The sequence below is a fragment of the Haemorhous mexicanus genome, chromosome 4, assembly GCF_027477595.1.
Source record: "Haemorhous mexicanus isolate bHaeMex1 chromosome 4, bHaeMex1.pri, whole genome shotgun sequence".
Taxonomy (NCBI): Eukaryota; Metazoa; Chordata; class Aves; order Passeriformes; family Fringillidae; genus Haemorhous; species Haemorhous mexicanus.
The window spans coordinates 39,116,112-39,138,751 of NC_082344.1; the positions used below are offsets into that span (position 1 = coordinate 39,116,112).

At 37.4% G+C, this 22,640-nt stretch overlaps 1 protein-coding gene across 2 annotated transcripts in view; it reads left to right on the top strand.

Moving 5' to 3' along the window:
- Positions 1-22,640, top strand: part of PALLD (palladin, cytoskeletal associated protein) — a 145,827-nt gene that overhangs the window by 77,155 nt on the left and 46,032 nt on the right. The window contains exon 1 of one of the 2 annotated variants that reach the window (XM_059844497.1): positions 1,572-1,703. The exons of the other annotated variant lie outside the window; for it this stretch is intronic. The gene's annotated coding sequence lies outside the window, so the exon portion shown is untranslated. Of the gene's footprint in view, positions 1-1,571; positions 1,704-22,640 lie in introns of those variants that run through there. 2 annotated transcript variants of the gene reach the window in all.

Genomic DNA, 22,640 nt, shown 5'->3' on the forward strand with positions numbered 1-22,640 from the left:
GGACTGAGTGATGTGGAGTGAGTTCTGAGTCCTAAAGAGGGCTTAATGGTGAAAAGGTGTGACAGGGGTTGAGTAAGCAGAGAAATTTTTAGTGCTACCCTGTTCTGCATTGTCCACTGTGGAATAAAATTTCTCAGGTAGAGGTCTTGCTCATTTTGGGGGTTCATACCAGTTGGGAGAAAATAGTTATGGTGACGTTCTTGTAAATCAAACAGATTTCCAGGCATCCAGAGCTGATCTATAATACACACTGATCGGAAACTGGAGCTCAGAGAAGAAAGAGGATCACCCTTGCTTTCACCTGTCCTAAATTTTTTGAGTGTTGTCCAGGATGTTGAGCAGAGATAAAAGGCAGCATGCTCATACACTTACTTGCTGCTCGTGAGGTAGTAAATTCAAGTGATACCACTGATCACCTCCATGGGCTAAGCATGGAATTGAGAATAGTGATTTTATAGATGTATCCTTTGAGATTATCTATCTTGTTTTAAGCAGATGTTGAAGTAGGTGTTACTAGTCATTAGTTGTGTACTATAATTGCTTATAAAACTGATGTTGGCATGTAACCTGTAAGAAATCAATCTGTGTGGATCCAGACCAAGTGGCTTATAGTAGGAAGGCTATGAACCAACAACAGAAATCTGACACTCTTTATCTCCATGTGGGAAAAAAAGAAGAAAAAAAAGAGGAAAAACAAAGAATTATCTTCAAATGAATGCCTTAGTGTAATATGTAGTAGTAATTTATGTATTTAGAGTAAGTGACACTCAGGAAGGTTTTGCATAATTAGATCACAAAACAACTAGACTTTTATATCATATAGTAAATTTTTTCTGATCACTGATGCTACTACTTTGGCAGGTGAAGAACGCACATGAGACTATTTGTAAAACAGATGACTACAGTGCAATAGCATGATATTTTTCTGAAAAAAGTTTTATATTCAGTTTAATCTGGACACTTGAGGTCTTGATAGTGATGAGTAGTGGCATAAGTGTTAATTTAAAAGAACACAGAAGTGTTAAAGGGCTTAGAGGAACAACTTGAGACATCACTTCTGCAGTTGTACATCAAACTTGTAGCCATCCCACCCGCTCTGTCATGCAGAGGAAGATGATGTGGCAATCATGGAAACTTTTGCCTAGCAGAAGAGCTCATATAAATTCTCGTAGCAACACTTTTGTGCAGCTGTATGGCAATATGGGAGAGCCTGGGATGTTTCTCTAGGCTGTTGCAGCGCCTTCTCAAGTTTTTCTGCTGGCTATGGATGTTCCTGGAAGGAAAAAAAAGTGAACTTCCAGCCTGGGACCCGAGCATTTTTTGGCAAAAAGTGTACCACAGGCTTACAGTTCTTGCAGCTCCGAGGGAGTAACTAAGACTTAGGCTGCCGCAGCGGATAGAAACATCCCGATGGCGACTCGCTGCGGGAAACCCGCGTCTCGCTGCCGTTCCCGGCAGCCTGGTAACGCCTCCCGCACGCCTCGGGGCGCCCGGAGCGGCCGCGGGACTCTTAACGTGAAGCTGCCGGAGTGGGACGCGCCGGCGGCGGCGGCTCCTCAGTGAGTCACGGCGCGGAGCGGCGCCCCGGGCCCGCCCTATATAGCCCCGGGTACCTGCGGGCTCCGCTCCGCTCCGCGCCCGCCGCCGCGTCCCGGGACACCGGCGCTCGGCTGTGTGAGAGCTGCCCGCTCCGCCGTGCCCAGGTAAGACGGCAGGGTACTTTCAGGAGTTCGCGGTGACGTGTCTTCTGCAGATGAGGTGACCTCACGGCAGAAGCGGTGATGGGAGGCGAAAGGTCAGGGCACATGAAATCATGCTGTAATCGGACCGGGCTGACCGCCTTTCTTTCGAGTATTTCTACTTTTGATCTACTCTTTCTTGGTCTTTTCGTTTGCCCCATCGTCTGTAGTCGCATTCGAGTTTGGCTGATGCACTTTATTTGCCGACCCCGACCGTCCCCTTGATGTTTCCAAAGGCAAAAAAAGGATGCTAATGTGGCGGCAGCGGCTCTGTGCATCTCTCTTGCCCAAGACTTGCTAAGTCAGTCCTTAACAAACATGATAGGGCAGTAAACTATGAGTGCCTTCCCAGCCTTCTTTGTACGAGACATCTGTAGGAACCCAGTGATAGTTCTGGATGAAGAGAATTGGTAATGGGCAGGAGACTTGATCTTTTAGAAGATTTGCTACAGCTTCTTACCCAAATGAATCCAAACATTGGAGTTTTGGGTTGTTCTGTGGAATTCATACGTCTATAAGAAAGACATATTTGGTCATCTAGAACTTAATGTACTCTTGTAGCTAATTTTTTTCGTCTAATGTTTATCACTGCTTGGTGAAAAGAATTTGGTGTTACTTAGTAACTTTGTAACTTATAACAGTAACAGCTTTGGAGATTTTTTTTTTTCCTTCTTTTCCGAGTCTGCAGCACGCATAAGATATTTGTTTAAAATTTAGTAGTGAAGACAAAAAAAAAAAAAAAAAAAAAGGAAAGTTTCCTGGCAGTAGGCACATAATTAGAAAGAAGGCTGGGAAAAGTAAGACTGGCCTTCTTTATAATGATGTGTTTACAGAAACTTGGAAAGCAGAGATATGCATTGGCTATCAAAGAGAAACCAACGTCTGCTATTGGAACATTTGGGTCAGCTTTATATTAAGGAATATGGCACTGCAGAGCACACATCTAAAAATAGGAGTGGACACAGTCAAAGTTTCATTAGGCTTTGAGGTCAAGAAACTGTTTTTCCATGGTATTCTGTGGCTGTATTGAACTGAAACCCTGATTCCTGTGAACAAACCTTATATTTCTGAAATTAACTTTGTAAGACGTATTACATGCTGTGCAGAAAGTTTTATGTTCACTCACAGGTTTGTGTGCAGAGAGGTACACTGGCATTCTGGGGTGGGAAAAGTTCTTTAAGAAAGCCCAGCAGTTTCCAGACATCCAGAGCTGGTCTGTGATTCACAATGCATACCAGACATAAAAGGATTAAGATATAGAATTGATAACAAGAGGATGGAAAAAAAATCATAGAAAAAGTTAAATGACTCTCAGCACATGTCCACTGATTGTATCTAAACCACTTCACTATGAAAATGGGGCAAATACTTGTGAGAACAAGATTCTGAGAGAGATTGTGTTGCATCCTGCTTTTGGTTGGTGAACAAAACCTGAAAGAACTGTCTGTGAAATGATGTTCTTTTACTGATTTTCCTGGCCAGAACGAGAAACCCTGGGGGAAAAGGTGGGGAAGAGGGATAAGAGTTTGAATAAAAGAAACTGGAAATATGGGGTAGAAGATAGACAGATGTTCTTGCGATGTTTGAAACATGTAGGAATATGCAGGTAGGATATTGTTGGAATTGCTAGTGTCTCATTTGGATAAAACAAATCCTCGTCTTTGAGACAGGGGAAATCTGATAGTGGAGCTCATCTTTGAGATGAGATTTCTCTCATCTTTGAGATAGTGGAAATCTGATAATCACAAAGTCAGAATTTAGCAAGTTATCACACACTGCAATCTGATGTAGCGCTTTTCCTAAGACTGCAGTAGTGGATATGTGGTAAAGGTTTGTTAGCACTTGGCAGATACATGTCACATAACTTTTCTTGCAGCTTTCTGAATTTTTTTCAGTCCTAAAAATTTGAAGTGTGTTTTAACTAACAATTAAAAACCATTGATGTAAGATAAACGTTTTTGTGCTGTTACACTGAAATCCTAGAACATTCTCTATTATCTTCAAAGTGTTGTTAAGTTTCTTCTTTTCTTTTTGTTTATATTACTGGCAAAGCTCATCTTGCTGGACACTCAAGCAGCAATTATTGTGTGCCTACTGATTAGCCTGAGCCTACTGTTTTCTCTTTTCAGAGACTGTGTGATGATTGCAACATATAAAACTTTGCACTGCAGAATTTTTTGAGCTGATATGATGGTTGTGGAGGGCATCTAACTGCTCCACAAGCAGGAGCTTGATTGCAGTTTTGTCATCCACTTTGTGGTCTGTGTGACTGCAGCAGCCATTTCTAATAGCTATGTTAGAACAGCATGCCTCCTTTTTTGTAAGGACACAGTGGTAAATCTGATGAGTAATGTTCAGCTGTTGGGCTTTAGGCATTGGAAGACCAAGGAAGGAGTCTGCCTCGAATTGACCCGTGGGATGCTGGTCAGCCCACTTCTATGGAGAAATTCTTCTTTTTCTCCTCTACAGAATTTCTTCCTATTACTCTGTTTCAAAATGATCCATGAGAGACGTACCTTATTCAACTTACCTGGTTCTCAGCTGGGCAAAGCAAACCAATCATACTTGTAAAATCATGTAGTTAATGGAAAATATTGTATTCCTCTAACAACAACCTAATTTCTCATCTGCTTCTACTTAAATTAGCTGCTTTTCAATTTTGCTTATGCCAGCATTCATGTGGATCCACGTGCCTGGGAGCAGAGTAGACTGTCAGTGAGTGTGATGTCATATGTGTAGGTTTTCTCTGTGTGTAGAGCATAATTTCCCGTAGATTATGGATATTTGTGGTCACTACACCTGAAAGACATGAAGATAAAGGCCTTTGGTTTTAAAGAGCTGAGTTTCTAGTCTGAAAATGTGTAGATAACTGCACAGAGCACAGTCTTTAAGTATTTGGGGGTTGTACTGGACCTTTACTGAGCTGCAAAGAGTTGGCGGCCCTAAGGTTTTGTTTTCCCAATAAAAATTTCAGGATTATGTAGAACATATAACTTGACTGATGGTCCCAGATATATTCTTGAGAACATAATAATTGACTGGAAATATTTTATCCTGGGGATATTATTTAGTCAAAATATGCCTGTGGACTTTTGTATTCATGTATCATCTTCCATTGGAAACATTCCTGCTTTCTTAACAGATAGCATTTCAGTGCTAGATTAAGTAATAAAGTTCCCTTTGGAAGGAAGTGCCCACTCAGTAATAGCAATACTCAGCAATGATTTCATAGCGATAATAGACGCATTTGGAAGAATATGTATGGAGTAATTACTAACCAAATTATTGTAGGCCTTGAAGACTCATTTTAACCTCTTACCTGCAGAAGGTGAAGAGTCTTGTGACCACAAGTGTCAGAACTTATTGGAGCATTATAGATAATTTAACATTATGGTATTCATCTATTAAATATATAATTATCATAATTAAAAATGTAATTATCAAAGTAGAAGAACCAATAATTAAGGCAGTTCTCTTTACATGTGTAGTCCATTTTCTGGGTTAGCACATGAATAGAAAATTTAGGAAATACTTTTCCTCCACATTTCTGTCTAGACATTTACATGGTCCTTTTCCCACCTGCTTGAGACATTCTAATCTTTGCCAAGGCAGGAAGTTTGCATTTCCTTTATTGAAGCAGAAAGTGATTGTAATTAGTGTATTGTGTATGGCACTCCCCAGCACTTCCCCCTTCCACAAAGGGAAGGAATTTTAAGATAAACAGCACTTACTTTTATATAAATAAATAATTATAGTGGGCTCAATTTCTTGCTGGGATTTTTCTGTCTTATTCACCTGTGTGAGGTGAGCCAAGAAGCAACTGAATCTGTTTTCCCTAGTTATCGTAGTGTGCATATCTCTCCAGTGATAATTTGAGTAAGAAATCTTTTGATTACCTTAGATTATCTTAAACCATTGTTTGTAGCTGTTACTCAGAATTCTGTCCAGTCCTCCCCAGGACATTCTTCTGAGCCTGGGAAATTGTATTCATTCACATCAACAAAATATGTTCCTGTTGAAATTTCTGTTTAAAATGGGCTTCAGACTTTGTTTGTTACCAATTTCAAAAGATGGTCTACATTATATGTGCTAGAATATAACACAGGATAAGAAAAAATAATTCTTCTAATTATTCTCTTTGAGAAACAAATAGTTTCGCAAAGAAACTATAGTGTATTTCAAGCAGAAAGTGGTAGTGAGGGGTTGAGTTCCTACCTCTTCCTTAATAATATGGAAGAGTTATTTAGTTGAAGAGTTGAATCTATGCATCTATACTGCATTGACAAAATGTCCAAGTTCTGGTAAATTTTCATAAGATGGCTCATATCTTATTTTTTCTTTTGGGATTGTTTAAAGTAAAGGTTTTTTAGAGAAAAGACTATTATTTGCAGACATGATGTGTCAGCCAGCAGAAATGTACAGGAAAAGATTTTTTTGGTTTTCATTGGCAACATGGTTACATTTTTTTTCCAGGCTTAAATGTAAAAATAGGTTAGCACACAAAAACCACTGTTTTAATGGTATTAATGTTTATATCAACCATATTACCCCACTGAATTCCCAGTAAAGGCTGATACTTGTTTTGTATGCTACTGTACTTATTACAACAACACAAAACCTGAGGTGTGTGTGTAAATAATGGGAAAACGCAGGGTATTACACTTACAACATAATTATTAAACTTTTACAATCTCAAGTGGATTTGTTTGAATCCTAGCATTTACAAAATTTCTGTTTGTTCTCAGACAGAGGGCCAAGAGGGCTGATGGCATCCTGGCCTGTGTCAGCAATAGTGTGGCAGCAGGACCAGGGCTGGGACTGTCCCCCTGTACTCTGCACTGCCAAGGCCACACCTCGAGCATTGCATTCAGTTTTGGGCCTCTCACTTTAAGAGTGGCATTTTGATGCTGCAGCATGTCCAGAGAAGGGCAACAAGGCTTGTGAAAGGACTGGAGAACATGAAGATTGGCTGGGGGAGCTGGGGATGCTAAGCCTGGAGAAGAGGAAGCTCAGGGGGACCTCATTGCTCTCTGAGGTCTGAAATGAGGTTATGTTGAGATGAGGATCAGTCTCTTCTTCCATACCTGCAGTAAGAGGATCAGAGTTAATGGCCTCAAGCTGAGAAGGGGGAAATTCTGATTAGACATCAGGAAAAAAAATAATTATATGTTTAGTGGTTTAGAAGTTACAGTGGTAGTGCTGGGTTGATGGTTGGATTTGATGATCTTAAAGGTCTCTTCCAAAATATTGAACTGTGATAAAGATTCAGTCAGCTGGATTTAATTTTTAAATTGCAAATGAAAATTAATTCCTCTCCTGTGATGAAAAGAAATGTACATCAGAGAGCAAGAAATGCATTCAGGCGGTATCTGGTAGACAGGACAAACTTCATTAGGAGGTCCTGCCTGGGCTCTAGTGAATAGAAAAAGAGAATGGAATATTTAGATTTTTTTTTTTTTACTTCTGCTACAGATCCATTTAAAAAGTATTTCTCCAGCCACACTGAATACACAAATCTGTTTTAAATCAAGACCCACATGTGTTATAGCAACTTTTCTCAGGAGAGCCAACCTGCTGGGTTTAGGCCAAGCTTTCAGCTGAGTTTGCTCCTACCCAATTTTGCACCTTACTTACAACTTGGAAGACTTATCCTTGAAATACCTTAATTATTTTTTTGTAGTTGGATTTTGAAGTATTTTTAAATTATTACTCTATGGCTGAATTAATTCTTCTGAGTAGGCTGAATCACAGTATGAAAGCACTCACTAGAAACACAATTGTTTCTTTCAATTCTAAGTGCCATGTGTGTATGTACATCCAGATGTGTGTAAAAGGTTTCTAACTTCAAAGAGCAGATTATGCAGATTTTTTTTTTATGAAAGAAGATAATGCAAGTCTGTTTCTGTGTGCATATGAATCTCATGGTATGTGAATATATGTATGTGTGTGTGTCCTTACACAGACACATCTATAAAATCTCTACCTGACTTATGGGGGTGCTTTGTTTAAAGCAGCTATTAAAGTGAAAAACTATTTTAATAGCCAACTTTGGCCAGCAAGGAGATTCACCAAGGCAACATAGAAAGTTTTGCACAAATGAAAGTAGATTTTCCTTGCTCAGAAACCCAGTGGTGCTGAATTTCTTTTAGCCCACCTCACTCTACTTGCATTGGCTCTGAAATACAAAGCCTTGCTTTGCAGTGTTTGAAGGTTTCAGGAAGGCAACCTAATTTATGGTTATTTTTGATCTGACCCAAGATCTAGTGAAATTTTTAGTAGAAGTGAAGCTTTGAAAATCCCAGGGGTGATCATAATATTTTGTGGATGGGGTATTTTCATGCAGTCTATGTTTGTGTGTGATTTGTATTTCCTGCTAAAATTTCTAGGGAATTTAATAAAGGCATGAGTTACTTGGTATTGCATTACTGATGGTGAGCCTGTAGCAAGATGATGCTGTTTATTTCTGTGCAAATCTGAGGTGCCTAAAACCAGAATTACATAAAGAATATTTAAAGGGAATATTGATACCCACACCTACAGAGGTGTTGGTGCATATAAAGAAATGCCTTTCAGGCATTTCAATGAAAAGACTGCCTGTGTTTCAGAAATGTTCATCTGTATTTCTCAGCTACCAGACTGTATTTTTCTCTATAAACTGCAGATTGTTTTCTTTTTCAGAATACATATCTTCCTCATCTGACATGGCCAAATTCTACTCTTTTTGTGTTTCCAATGCCACTGATAATTTTTGTATATCTATGGCAATTCTCATGTGCATGAGTTCAATGTCCTTGCTGAATAATGCTTATTTTTTCACATATAACATTTGTAGGCATTTTTTTCAGGCAGCAAATAGATTGCCATACTGCTTGGCTGTGCTCTAGGAGAAAGTCTTGATTTCCTATAAAACTTCATAGTTTTCCTATCTTTTTCAAAATCTGGAGATCTGTATGTGATGTAAAAAAAGAGAGACACCTCTTCTATGAGTGTCTGTAGGCATATGAAATCCATAAGGTGAGACTGTGGAAGTTCACACTATATTGAAAGTACATTGTGTTGTCTTACGAGTCTCTAGAATGTTACATGTGGTTTCCATTCCTTTATCTTTAGTTACTTTTAGAGTTTCTGCTAGAGATCTTGCAGTTATTAACTGTTTAACATTTTCTTAAGTGGTTCATCAGGAATTTCTGGAAAATGATTGCTTCTGTTTTCTGCTTTGTATTAAAATACCTGAGCCTCTTCTTTATTTTTTCTTTTTCTTATTTTTTCTGTTTGTTTGTGTTTGTTTTTAAGAAAGAGAAAAAAATCCTATCAGTTGTAATTCAGGAACACTTATGCTTAGATACTGCTTTCATGGATATGCAACTGAATTAGATTACTGTTGCATGCACATTTTCCACATAGATGGAGAGAAAAAAAGGAGTGTCTGTTAAGATAAAATCAAAATGATATGTCAACATTTTCTAAAACACTGGATGAACTTTCAGCTATTGACTCTGAGGTTACATCTACAGTTATCTCTGACCCATAAGCCACAGCAACTTTAAGTGTTTCTGTGATTTCAGAAATAAAATTATACACTGATTCTAAAACTCTAGGTTCTCATGTCTCCCATCCTTTCAAAAGTTAATGGTCATGTTGATGGATGGATATACAAAGACAATTAATATCAATAAGACATTTGTCAGAATCACATTAAATACCCAGAAAAAGGAGGAGGAGGCCCAGAATCAGGATCTCTGCCAGGTTTGCCTTACTCTCCTACCATTTACATGGCAGCAACCAGCTGCAAGCAGCACATGAGCAGCCTCTCTGCAGCCCTAGGTGGAACACAGTGCACCACTCTAGTCCTGATGTCAGAGGCGCACCACGCACTGTGTGGACTGGTGCGCTGGAACCATTGCCGGCATGGTGAAGCTTAGCGCTGACCACATGCATCGCAGTTAGCCCAAAATCAAGGACTTGGTTTCAACTCTGAGGAATCTTTTTGGGAAGGAGATAGTGCTTTTTGGAGCAGGAGCTGATATCTTACAGGAGCAGGGGTTTGTGATTGTCTAAGTTTCAGAATATCCAGCTGGTGTGTGGTATCTCACTGGAAGTTTTCTTCAACAGACGATCCCAGGGATTCTGCAGTATCACAGAAGTATCAAGAAATTTAGATCTCAGAAGCACACACAGAAATTGTGGCTGTTCAGTTTGTTAATGGCTGCATTTATAAATGAGGGTTTCATCATCTTCTGGCTGCAGTTTGCTCTTTCTACAAGTTGCCAGACAGGGCTATTGCATCCTCACTTTTAACAGTCTTTGAAACTCTTTTGAAACTTTGTAAAGGTAACATTCCTGTTGGGCACAAACTTTGGACTTTTTTTGTGGTAGGCTGTAACTAGAAAAGAGGAGAGACCTAGGGACAGTTAATTATAATAAATGACAAGAAAGCTCTGTTGACCACTGAGGCTAATTGTTGGTTTGTGACTAAAACACGACACTTGCATTATGTCCTTTTTTGGGTTAAGAAGATAAATGTTTGTGCTTTAAGCATTACTGCCTACAAATGCAAGAGACAGGCTCTGTTTACTGAGTGAATTCTTGTAAGAGTACTGGATCAGAGGAGCTGTTTGCAATGCTAATATTTGAAGGAACATGCTCATTGATAAAGAGCAGAACAGAATAGAATTGGAATGCTTTTAAGCAGAAAGCTGATTGGCAGTAAATGAAAGCTGGGGGAGTTGAGTGAATTTGTATTAACATACAGAGCTCTGTGATGCCCAGTAATTTTGTTTAGTAGCCTCTCTTTTCTCCAAAAAGATGTATTATATCTGCCAGAATTTCCAATATTGGCAGAGCACAGTTGATTATGCAGGTAATGTAGGATTTAATCAGAGTGTAACTGGGGTGTTTGGGAGAGAGTTGTAAAAGGTGTGAATAGGACCTTTCTAATTAACGGAGAGGCCAGGGCCCCATACAAAGAGTGATACAAGACAGAAGCTGCTTGTCTGAGAGATTAAAATTTTCACAAATTCATAATTAAATAATACTTACTGTGCTTCTGAGTTATGGAAATTCTCTCTGTCATCACTGGTCTTTTTGTTAGAGGTAGAACAATGGAAATTTGCTGTCAAGCTTCCTGAGTTACCGATGTTACTCTCAGTGGTTGGTGTTTGAAATTGTTCTCAGATGCTTCCTCTGTTTAATTACTTCAGATTCCTCAAAAGTTGTGTTATAGTTGTGTTATATAGTGGGTCAGTGTTTTACATGAATTTGAAAATGTCTTTGTTGAGCTACTTATAAAGGAAGGAAAGTACTAATATGATCAGTTTCTCAATTATTTGCCCATCATTTTTAAAACTCTACGGTTTGCTAAAATCACTGACCAATGGTGAAGTTTGTAGGATAATTTAAGGTAACTGGAAAATGCTGCATTAAGGACAGAAAGAAGGTAGTGAAATAGTGTTTTGGATACTGAAGGACATGAAAAATGTGTTTTCCTTATTGAGGAACGTGTTCAATGTTTCAGAGTTTTCCTTTCATGCTCTTGGATGTACCTGTTCAGGTCTAAATCAATGGTTTGTCCTGTAAATTGCTGCATGTGCCTAATAGTCTTGTTGTCTGTAATCAGGTCGTGCATTGCACAGACTCTGTTCATATTAGTATTGCACGTTGATGTGCAGGTTGGCATTTGTATGGACAGGAACATATTTAAACTAAACTCATGCTTTTGGTTTAATGAAACCATTTCAGTGCCTTTTTTCAGAAAATATTATTAGTTTTGCTCTTATGATGGTGCACATTGTCCAGTGTTTTTGAATAACTGTCTTTCTACTCAAATACTCATTGAGGTGCTAACTCTTAGGGTTTATCTGTGGCATGTTTGGATTTTTTGTTCCCCAGTAAAATAAGGATTTCATTTACTCCTGCTGGTGAATTTACTCGCTGGCCTAAATACTGAAAGATAGGTAAGCCATCAGAAATAATAGTGTTGTACATCATATCCAGGCTAAGTCAGACAATGGCTGGGAATAACTCAGAGTTGTAAAAGTCTTTAGGAACTGTCAGGTTTACTTAGTTGTGTTTCATTGACTCTAAACTTTTCTGTTTCTGTTCTAGAATAAGTATGCACACCTAAGTAGTTCGGAGCAGTTGTGGTAGGAGTATTTATCTGATATAATTTCACCAGCCCAACTGCTTCCTTCAGCTCTAGTTTCATGTCTCCTTGCCCAAAACAGAGGGAAAAGCAACATTTCTAAACTAGGTGAAAAGTACTGCATAGAATTAGTACAACTGGTTGCTAAGCCAGAGTTAACTAATTGATAATTTGGTGGTATTGAAGGAGATACCTTCTGATTTATACATTTCTAGACATTTTAAACTGTTATTCAACTGATGTGTCTTCTGAAACTTCATTGTGTGAGCTGTCTCAATATTGCATAGAAAAGACCTTTGAGATCATCAAATCTAACCATTAACCCAGCACCTCCACCATGTTCACCATTAAACTATGTCCTTAGGTGCCATATCCCCACAGTTTTTGAACACTGCCAGGGATGGTGACTCCACCACTTCCCTGGGCAGCCTGTTCCAGTTTAAAACTTGTAAGAGTTATATATTATTGCTACCTTGGTCATTTAACAAAAAAAGTTTTCCTGAGCTAGTGGGAAATTCTGCCGTACCACTTATTCCAATTTTTGAACCAGATGATGTCATTTATCACTGTTATTTAGACTACCTGAATTTTTATGCCATGGTAAGCCTTCTCTGTGATCTGAGTAAATCTTGGAATAAACTCCAGAGTTACACTGAAGGTGGGGAGTTAATATCCACCAGAAAAATTCTCATACTCCTTTGTATATTGGGACATCTTCCAAGGACAAAAGAAAGATTTCGGCATTTTCACTGCTTAAATAAGCTAATAAAGGTTCATGCAAAAGGTAGCATGTTCAGACATTGTAACAAGTTTTCTGGAAAGAGCATCAAGACTGATTCACTTCAGTCACAAATGCTGATCAGATGCTTTCCATTTCTGTTGCTACTTGATAGGACTTAACCTTAAACATTTACATCTCCAAGAATTTCTGTAATATTTAAGTAATAGAAAATTACTGAGATGCTTCATTCTTCTTTAAAAAATATTACTCTGAGAGCAAAAACTAATATTTTTAAATGTATTTCAATACATGGATGAATTTTCAACCTAAATTTTCAAATTCACTTGAATGAAGTTAAATTCATATGAAAGTTGCCCGATTTTCAGAGCTACTAATTACTGTTGCTCCTGTTGGTTTCAATGGTATGTCTGTGCTTGAACATACAAGCTACTAATGTGACATCCTGAATTCATTTTCACAAGTTTGGAAAGTAGTTTTATCTTGATTTTTCTTTGATAAAACAAAAAGACGATGGATTCAGCATGCACGTGGCCAGCTAGCACATCAGTTCTGCTTGTGGTTGCTGTATAGAGTAGGATAACTTGCATAATAATAGTGGTGGGATGAATGAGTGAGAGACTTGCAGTTGATGTTTTTCCATTACAGCTAATTTTAGCAGATGTTTTCTCTGATTTTAAAATAATACAGCAACACAGTATGATAGTTGAAACCTAAGAGTTATAGCAACTTACTTAGCAGGACCTCTGTTGTCCAATCAGCTGGTTTTGGTGAAGTTTTATTGTAATAAGATTCAATTAATGTTAGATAAATATAAGTGCTTTATTATTTTCTATTTCGTTTTGAGTCTTCATCTTCATTCCTATGCTTTTCCTGATGTTTTCTCAAAATTAGGCATTAGTTGAAACCACTGCTAAAATGATAGTTTGAAAAATTAACACTGGCTGATGCTAATAATTCTAATATTGTTTTAGAAAAAAGAAAATCTAGTTATGGAGGAAGTAGCCAATTCATGGATCAACAAAAATGCACAAAGATGAAACTGGTCAAGTGAATATTGTTATTTATACATTTGTCATTCATGCAATCAAGTCTTAATCTACATGTCCTCATTTTTAGGCCTGTACTGTGTTCTTGGTAAAAGCGTATTATGGCACAAATACCCCTACTTGGAATCTTTAGATAGTTCTAGCAATGGAAGTAAAATTTTCTCCAATTTTTCAATGGGCACACTAACCAGTTTGAAATTACTTTTCTCTTGTTGTAAACTATACTTTGGCTTTACCTCCATTAAAGACTTCATTCATTTTTGGGACAGTTGAATTAAAAATGTATATGTGAAATAAAACTTCATGATCTTATTTGGTCATTGCCATTGAGAAAGTTAATAGCAAAGTCATCCGTAGAAGAATGGATGTGGAAGTTCATTCTTACCCTTCACAATTGCCCACTAAAGATGGGCTTTGCAAAACCTGTCTTGGCAGTGTGAGCTATGAGAGGTCCAGCTTTCAGTGCTTGTTCCTGGACAAGCAGAGCTTTGCTGCTGCACCAGCAGAACCCTTTGGGTGGCTGCTCTTTAGCCTGAATTAGTGAACAGACTCAAGACTTTAAAAAGCCACAAAAAACCCAACCAACAAACAAAACCATCAATTTATCCAATTCTATGTAGACTTTCAACTTTTAGTTCACTTGCCCTTTCTCTTAGGGTCCTGAGCTGTTGTGCCAGCACAAATGACAGTGAAAGAAGAGGATAGGACATAAAGAAGTATTAAGAGATGCCTTACTAAGGGGAACAGAGAGTTCATGGTTGTGTAAGAGCAGGTGGTTCTGGATTGTGAGAGCAATCACAGTGACATTCAGTGTAGCTCAGCTTACATTTATTTTTTGCATACCTTTAATAGATAAGTATTTTCTTTACTGAGAGCCACTGATGTAAACATGGCAACAATTACTGTAAATTTTTCAAGACTGTTTGCTGCACAGCTGCAACTAAATAGAGTAGGAGCCACTCAGTGAACTCCTCTCAAACTTTTTTGGAAAGGATGAAGCAGAGGACAAAATGACCTACCATGACTTTTTGTACTGTGATAAATACATTTTTGTGTTCATGTGTGTGTCTGTGTGACAGTGCCTCAATAAATTATGTTCTCAATAAAATTCCATGCCAGCAAATACAGCATGCAGACTTGAAGGGGAATTGGATTTTTGCTCGGCAGTATGCACATTAGAAATACAATAACCAGAATTTATGTTTATGTTAATTACAACATGAACATAAATTTCTCTGGGCTCTTTTCTTCTTCATGTGCTATGTGGATTGCTTTTCATGCCTCAAAGTATGGCACAATAAAATGTAGCAATCTCAGTGATGGATGAGAAAAACTGATTGCAAGGTCTTGTCTTTTTCTCAGAGGAATCTTGTAGATCCACTGGGTTTTGCTGCACATATAATTTATTTTCCTTGTGTACAGTCAAAAAGTCCTATTGTTTTGGTGAAGAGCTCAACCTATGTGGGTGGCAACATCTGCCTCTTAGTAAATGAATATCATATAATATTTTACAGTAATTAATTTCTTCAAAATAGAAGATTTTGTCTTTTTGAGGAACACAAAGAGTAAGCAGCAAATGAAACTGTGATAGATACTTGTGTCTCTGTCCTATTTATGTCTGTTGGATTAGACCTCTGTTTTTAATTTGTTGGTTTCTTGAGGAATTTCTGAGTCTACAGAAATCATCATAGAAATTAGAACTTCATCCTTTTCTTTCTACAGGAATTATGTACATTTTACAGATGTCTTTTCTTAGACATTAAGTAACTCCTTTGCTCCGTGGTTGGTGACATTTAAAAGGTGGTTTTCACTAGAGAGCTTCTTTTCAGTGTTGTACTGGGAGATCCAGCTTCATGTTCTAGCCCTTTGCAGCTAACTCCTGGCCTTATATGATGATCCTCACTGAAGACTTTGTGGACACTTCCGAGTGTTTAAAGCAAGATGTTGAGTTGCAGAGAGGTTTCCTATTAAGGAAAAGTGATGTAATGTCAGTGGAACACTGCCAACTTCTCTCTGCTCATTTTATTTATATTAGCTGCATACCAAAGAAAATGCTCCATAAAACACGAGTGAGTGCTCCTTTCTATATTTAGCCAAGCTAATATACTAATACCAGGAGATTATATTTATATGCAATTGAAAGAATTATAAAAAGATTTGGGGGCATCTTACAGAAATAAAAGAGGTTGAACTTGGGAAAAGTAAAAGCTAGATTTGCTCCTGGTGCATAAAAATCTAGAGTGTTTTTTTTTTAGATTTGTGCTTCTAAGATATGTTTCTGTGCTGAAAAACATTGTTTAACATTTTAATTGAACTATTTTGCTGATTGTTTAGGGAACATAAAGTACAAAGAAGTTAATTACATTGATCTGAGCCTTTTTAGTCTAAGCACTGCAGATGTCTCACTTTTAACCAGTTGGCAGGATTGATGTGATTAAAACCAAGCTTGACATTCCTGTTCCAGTCTGATCTTCTGAAATATTCACATTTCTCTTCATACAGAATACAGTGTGATACTGTGCTTTTTTGGCAAGGTTTAAAATCAGTTTGGCATATCTTTGTTCATCACCTTCTCTGACTTTCTTTAGGACTGCTTTTTAAATGAGTAAATGAGTCTCCTTTCAAACTAGTAGATTTTTTTCCTCCTGGCTTATGTTCAATTCTTTGTTCTACAGCTGATGGTGTTGATAAATAATCACAAGATTTCTTCCTGACTCTAACAATGTTACTTCATAATGCTGTTAAACAATTTGACCTTTTCTACTAATTCTACTCCTACAGGGTGACACTAGCTGGGTGTGGTGGTGTTGGAACTGTGGATCCTCCCTGATATTAATTCCACCTAAAAGAATATTCCCCATCAAGAGTACTGAGTACATTTGTTAACTGATAAATAAGAGCTGTCCTACTAGTTAACTAACTCATAATGTATATGGGGAAAAAGGTACTTTAATAAATTAAATGCTAAGTCTAGTGTGATTGTGAAACCAGTTGTCTCATGAGCTACTAAGTTGTGGGTGGAGGAAAAGAATTTTGGGTAGTATTATTTTTATCTGCATTACTGAGGATGTGTTGAACATTTTATGTGTTTTCTGCTCAAATCTGAGTTGTCTGTCTTCATTTTGAAGCCTGTGGTTTATTGGGATGACTTCTAAAGATCTCTTTGAGGGAGTCTTCATACATTCTGATGTTAGGCATCAAATTTACACAGTCTGAACAGCACCCTGGAGGTTTCCCTGACTATCTAGGAGGCTGTACTACTAGTTATGTGAGATGCCAAAGAGGAGTGATGAGAACATTTGCCTATGTATCTCCTTTTGACTAGAAGAATTAGAGCAACATGACATCAAAATGAAGGCCAGTTGAAAAAGGCAAATGATCTTTTAGTCATATCACAAATCAAATATTACTGTTGTACACATCTGGAGCTTGTTTCAGAAATATAAAGCTGTCTAATGTGTAGAAGATTTGAAAATGATTGCGAGATTCTGTTACTATTTCCAAGTATGTAGGTCTCTTCTCATTCATTTTGAGTGATTCATTGGGGAAGTAGATCATGCTGCTAAAAATCATGAGAAACAATTTTGAGTCAACCAAGGGTCGAAAAACATTTCCTGCAATTATGAATTATAGTAAACTAGGACTTTTGCCTTACTGATTCCTCTTAATTTCAAATGTAAGATTTTAAAAATTAGACAAATTTAAACCAAACAAAAAATCTTGAATCATGAGATGCCATTTCTAGTATTAGGCTTTTGCAGGCAAATGTTCTCCCTAGTGTAGAAGATCAGACATAACTAATCTGTAAAGTATTGCCTGGACAGTGTACAGCAAGAATTATGTGCTATCAATTCTTGCTTAGCAAAGTTTGTTTCCCCATTTTTTAAACTAAGGCCTAGTGGATTACTGATTCTTTAAGTAACTTGAATATTGAATATTGAAGTCTTGAAATTCATTTGGAAAACTGCAGTCTCTGAAGGTTTATGAAATGACCAAAGAATGGACATCTTCAAACAACACTGCCTTTAGGGCGTGAGAATGTAATTAGTGTGGTAAGTCTGAGTGCATGGACTCATTACAGTCTTGGCATGAGAAAGAGGATGACTGTAGGGAAATGTATTTGTTTTCCTCCAAACAGAAAAACTAAGCAGCAAAGTCTTTCTGCAGTTCTGGGTGCTCACTTTCCCTGATACATAGCACAACTAGTTGGAGAACTTAAATGTCCTTGCTTTATTTGTAAAGCAAATACAAATATTTTGTACTTTTATGACAAAAACTACTAAATTTTTAAATTATTTTTGGGTTTTTCTAGTTTTTTGGCTTTTTACCTCTTTTTCTGCAGATTTTGTATGATTTGACTAATCAATTAGCTGACCTCAAATCATCCAAATGCTTTTGTTATTGTATATACTTGCGTTGAGTGCCATGCTTGAGGTTTCTACCTGAAATGGAATAGAACTAGGAGGATCTTTCAAGTGAGAAGCAAGGTCAATGTACTGGGTAAATTTTCTTTGTGGCTAAGTAGATGAAGTAAACAGGCTCAGAGACCCAAGGGTCTTGCAGGTTCAAACACCTCAAATAACTTTCCTTGAGTTCATGGTAGAAAAGTGTAGTAGATGAGGTTATTTTTAGGCCAGTGTTTTCCCAAGAATGAATCATGGTTTTCCAGAGAAGCTAGAATATGTAGTGAGATAGAAGGTAAAGTCATGAATTTTGGTATGGTACACCCTAGGCAGGCCTTCTGAAGCTCACAGGGGCTGCTGAAGACATGCAGGTAGCCCAAGGGAAGAGGCAGGGAGACAGATGAGAAGGCAGACCAGCATTATACCATGATCTGAGTATTGCTGAGAGGAAGAGGATCATGTGGAAACTCGTAGTGGAAAGAAGGAAGAACCATATGATCCCCAGCGATGCTGACTTTAGTGCTTCCAATATTGTTAATGTCAATATCCTTCTGTCTTTGAAGTAACCTGGAAGTTCTAAATGACATATTTGAAATGGAACTATTGGTTATTTATCAAAACACAGGTCAATTTTTCTCTTTCTCTATCTCAGCTGTTTTTGAGGTAAATGATACTTGGAGTCCAAGCTGTTGTGATACTTGTAGAGGAGGTTTACACACAATTAATATTGGATTAATTGTGAGAGATAGGTGTAGCAGTTTTTCCATCTTGCTAGCACTTAGAGTGATAGAAACAAAGCATGGATTACTTTTTTCTAATTTCAGTTTACTAACAGTGATTTCCCAATAGTTTCCAAAAGTAATTTTAGTAGTCTACTTATGTGAAGGAAACAATTTATATATAGAATCGTGTAACAGTTTGGGTTGGACGGGACCTTAAAGAATATTTAGTTCCAACCTTCCTGCTGTGGGCAAGGAACGTGGGCAGGAATAAAGTGCATATACAATGTGTAAAAACCTTCTACCACAGGGACAATAAGGACAGAACAAACTGCTGTTGGTCAAGATAAACCAAATGAACTTTACTACAGGAGTAGGTAAACCACTCTTCTTGTCATCCATTCTGGAATGTTCATTTTAACATAAATCTTATCTTAATAAATATGGAAAAATATAACTTGGAACCCTTAAATCAGACAAGGGCTGTTTCTAATATTCTTTCTCAGAGAGTGTCCAGCTCCAGGCTAAGAAGGTGCATGAGTCATCAAAATACTGAGTCCATAAAGAGAGAATCTTCATAATTGTCAGACAAAGTGGTTTTAAATCCTGAGAAATACACTTTGTAACTAGCTTTTTACAAACTACTCTGTGATGAGATTGAAAGCAAAAAAGACATGTTTGTTTTGTCTGGGAGGTTTTTACTGCGGGGCAGATGGGAGGAGTGGAATTGATTTCTGGAGGTCAGCTGCAGGCAATCAAATAGGAAAATCCATACTACAACATAGAAATAGTAAAATTGCTAACTAGGATAGGTCAATACATTGTCTCCGAATATGTAGATGTTAAATAATATGCAAGATACCCTATTTTTGGCATATATTACACATCAATATGTTGTACACTTTGAAAGTGTAAAGAAATCCTATGAAGAAAACCCTATAAATCAAATAAATTAATTTTCAGCATATTCATTTAGAAAGAAATGTGTTTGACTTACCAGAAATTGACACACAAAATATAAAGCCAGAACCTCTTGTGGTATACACGCTTAGTTTTAAAAGTCTCTTAGATTGTATGGTTTAGCTATCACCTCAGGGTAGCTTATTCAGTGTATAGCCTACATTGGCAAATAGTGTACAGAGACAAGGGTGGCTCCATAGAGTGAAGAAACATGCTGAGGGTGCTGTATCTGCACACTTCAGGGTCATTGAGCTTGGGATTTTGGTTTTTCCTTGGACTTGCTCCAGTCTGTTCCATGGACTCATAAGGGGCTCAAGTTGGTTAGTTCATTTCACCTAATAGGGAAGGAGTTCATGTTCTTGAGAGGCTTCTCATGGATGCAAACCAGAGAAAAAGGAAGTGGGAAATGGTTGGAAATTTGTTTCAAAAGCACATTTCTGACCTAAGGGAAAACCCAAATGCAGATGTGTCCTTACTGTTCCCTTAGGAGAAGTGTCAGGTTCCTTGTTTCAGGCTAGTCACCATGCTGGTCACAATTTCATTTAGGAAAAAATGAAATATACTTCCTTTTGTTTTCTCTGTATAAGATGGCTGGCTGCTTTCACTGGAAGTTAAGCAAGATTCAAAACAATTTTAGGGAAGGAGCCAGCCATTCATACTCATTGGCACAGTATTTGTCTATAACAAGTGTTTATCGTTACACATTTGCCTGTGTGATTCCTTCTTTTTTACGTGATTATACATCACTTAAGGTGGAGTTTAATTCAGAGAAGAAGTCTTTACTATATGTCTCTCATACTCAAGGTTGTTTGCTATAATAAAAAACAAATAGTACCTGAAGGGAATCATCTTTATGGAATGTATTTTCACCCTGAAGTACAAAGGCAATCATTTGCTCTGCCATTTATGCATAAGGTATTCCATTTAAGCTTTCCAGAACAGCATACTGCACACTTAGCTAGCAGTTTTTAAAAAAAAAAAAACTCACCATTACATCACTATATCTATTTATGAGCAAAATTCTGTTTAAAATTATGTGTTGCCATTGCAAGAAGCTAATTCAGGTTATATGTCAGTGTCCAAATTCATGTAACAACAGTATGCATTGTTTCTCTTTGTGGTGACAAGGAATGTAATTAGTACTGATCAGGTCTATTCAAATGTTCAGGCACATAATATATTCTGACTACTTAAAAGCAGGTTTTGACTGCAGTGGCATCTGTGTACTGTAGGTGGATTTTGCCTCTGCTTAGTAATACTGTGAAAGGTTTGTTTGTTTGTTTTAGCCAAGCAGCAGGGAAATTATGTTTACAATGCTCTTGCAAAAAGTAACAGCTCTTCATATCTGAGGGTGCTTTAGCAGCATTTTGGGTATAATTTTTCTTGTCTCTTTATACATTGGGGATGACACCTTTTAAAAACAAACAAAGTTCAGCCTCCAAACTCGCAGTTCTGAAGTACATGTCTGGCTAAATAAGGTGTGACAGGGCCCTGTAAATTATTTTATTTTTGGGAATATAGCATCTTCTACTGTATCAAGCCTAAGTTATAATTGTGTTAAGATTGTATTGGTTGAATAAATGTCACAAAAGTTCTGGGCAATGCTGCAATGTTATTTTCAGTTTCCAGTGTTCCTGACAACAAGGCTGAAAGATTATTAGTGCCTTTAGCAGTCGGTCTTACTTCCTGGTGCATCTCCTCCTTCCATAAAAGTTAGTGTATGTTGTTGAGGGGATTTTTTTGTGTGCACAAAGGACTTCAGGAAGAGTGGTATAGCACTAAACTCTTATGGCATTAAGATGGGGCTGACACCTGAAGTAAGTCTATCATATGTTGTTGTAATGGAATTGCACAAGTGTATAATTTTTTCATTTAAATGCCAGTTCTTATGTATTTATTTAATTTTCAGTTGTTCCTTTTCATATGGTGGCTTAAGAATAGGGTGCCTCCACTGAATTTCAGTAACATTAACTACTGACGTGTCAGCTGGTAATAATCCAGCTTTACATGAGGCAGCTACCTGCTCAAATGTCAGACCTGTTTGTGAATACAGAATAGCTGAAAAAGGTCCTAGAACTTAGGTTCTAAAGGCACCTTAGTCTTGTGAGTATTTTTAATAGAGAGTTGAAATTTTAATTTTCCTAAGATCACATTGTGAGCAACTGTGTGCTCCCTTTCATGACAGGACACCCAGTAGCCACTCAGTTTTTTTCCCTTTTTAATATATTATCCATTCTTCCTCATGAAGAAAATCTCTTTCAATAGTACAAAGCAGTCATTTTTATATGTAATCCAAAGAACACACTTGACAGATACCAGAATGTTAATATTGAAGACATGGAAGTCCAGTTTTAAGCCCACTGGAACATTTTTGAGTGGCATTACAATAAGCAAATCTCAGAAGTCTGGTGGTCAGTAGTAGATAAGATGTGATGATTTATACAGCACTTTGTTAATCAAATATATTAAATTTAAAATAAATATGTAAATTAAAAAAGACAACTGTGCATGTGTTGTTCCATATACTACTACGTCTTTTTCTTCTGTTCACTTTTGGTTTTAGGCTAGCATGGTTTTTCATACTTTGATTTTTTTTTTTTCCCACCCCATATTTTCTTGGAATATATACCAATCAGCACAGAACATAACCTTCTATGTAATATAGCTATTTTTCTGTTTGCAGGCCAGCTCATTCTTGCATTCCAAGTAATGATTTCCTACACTTTGGGCTGATTCAACTGCAAATTGGAACCTGCATTGTAATTAATGTCTCAGTGCATTTTACCTCTTAATAATGCAACGCTTTTAGCTTCCATTCTCAGTAAAGCCTGTTGCCTGTGTAATATTTTAACTGTTATATCTGTCTCTGGATAGCCTGTGCACTACTTGT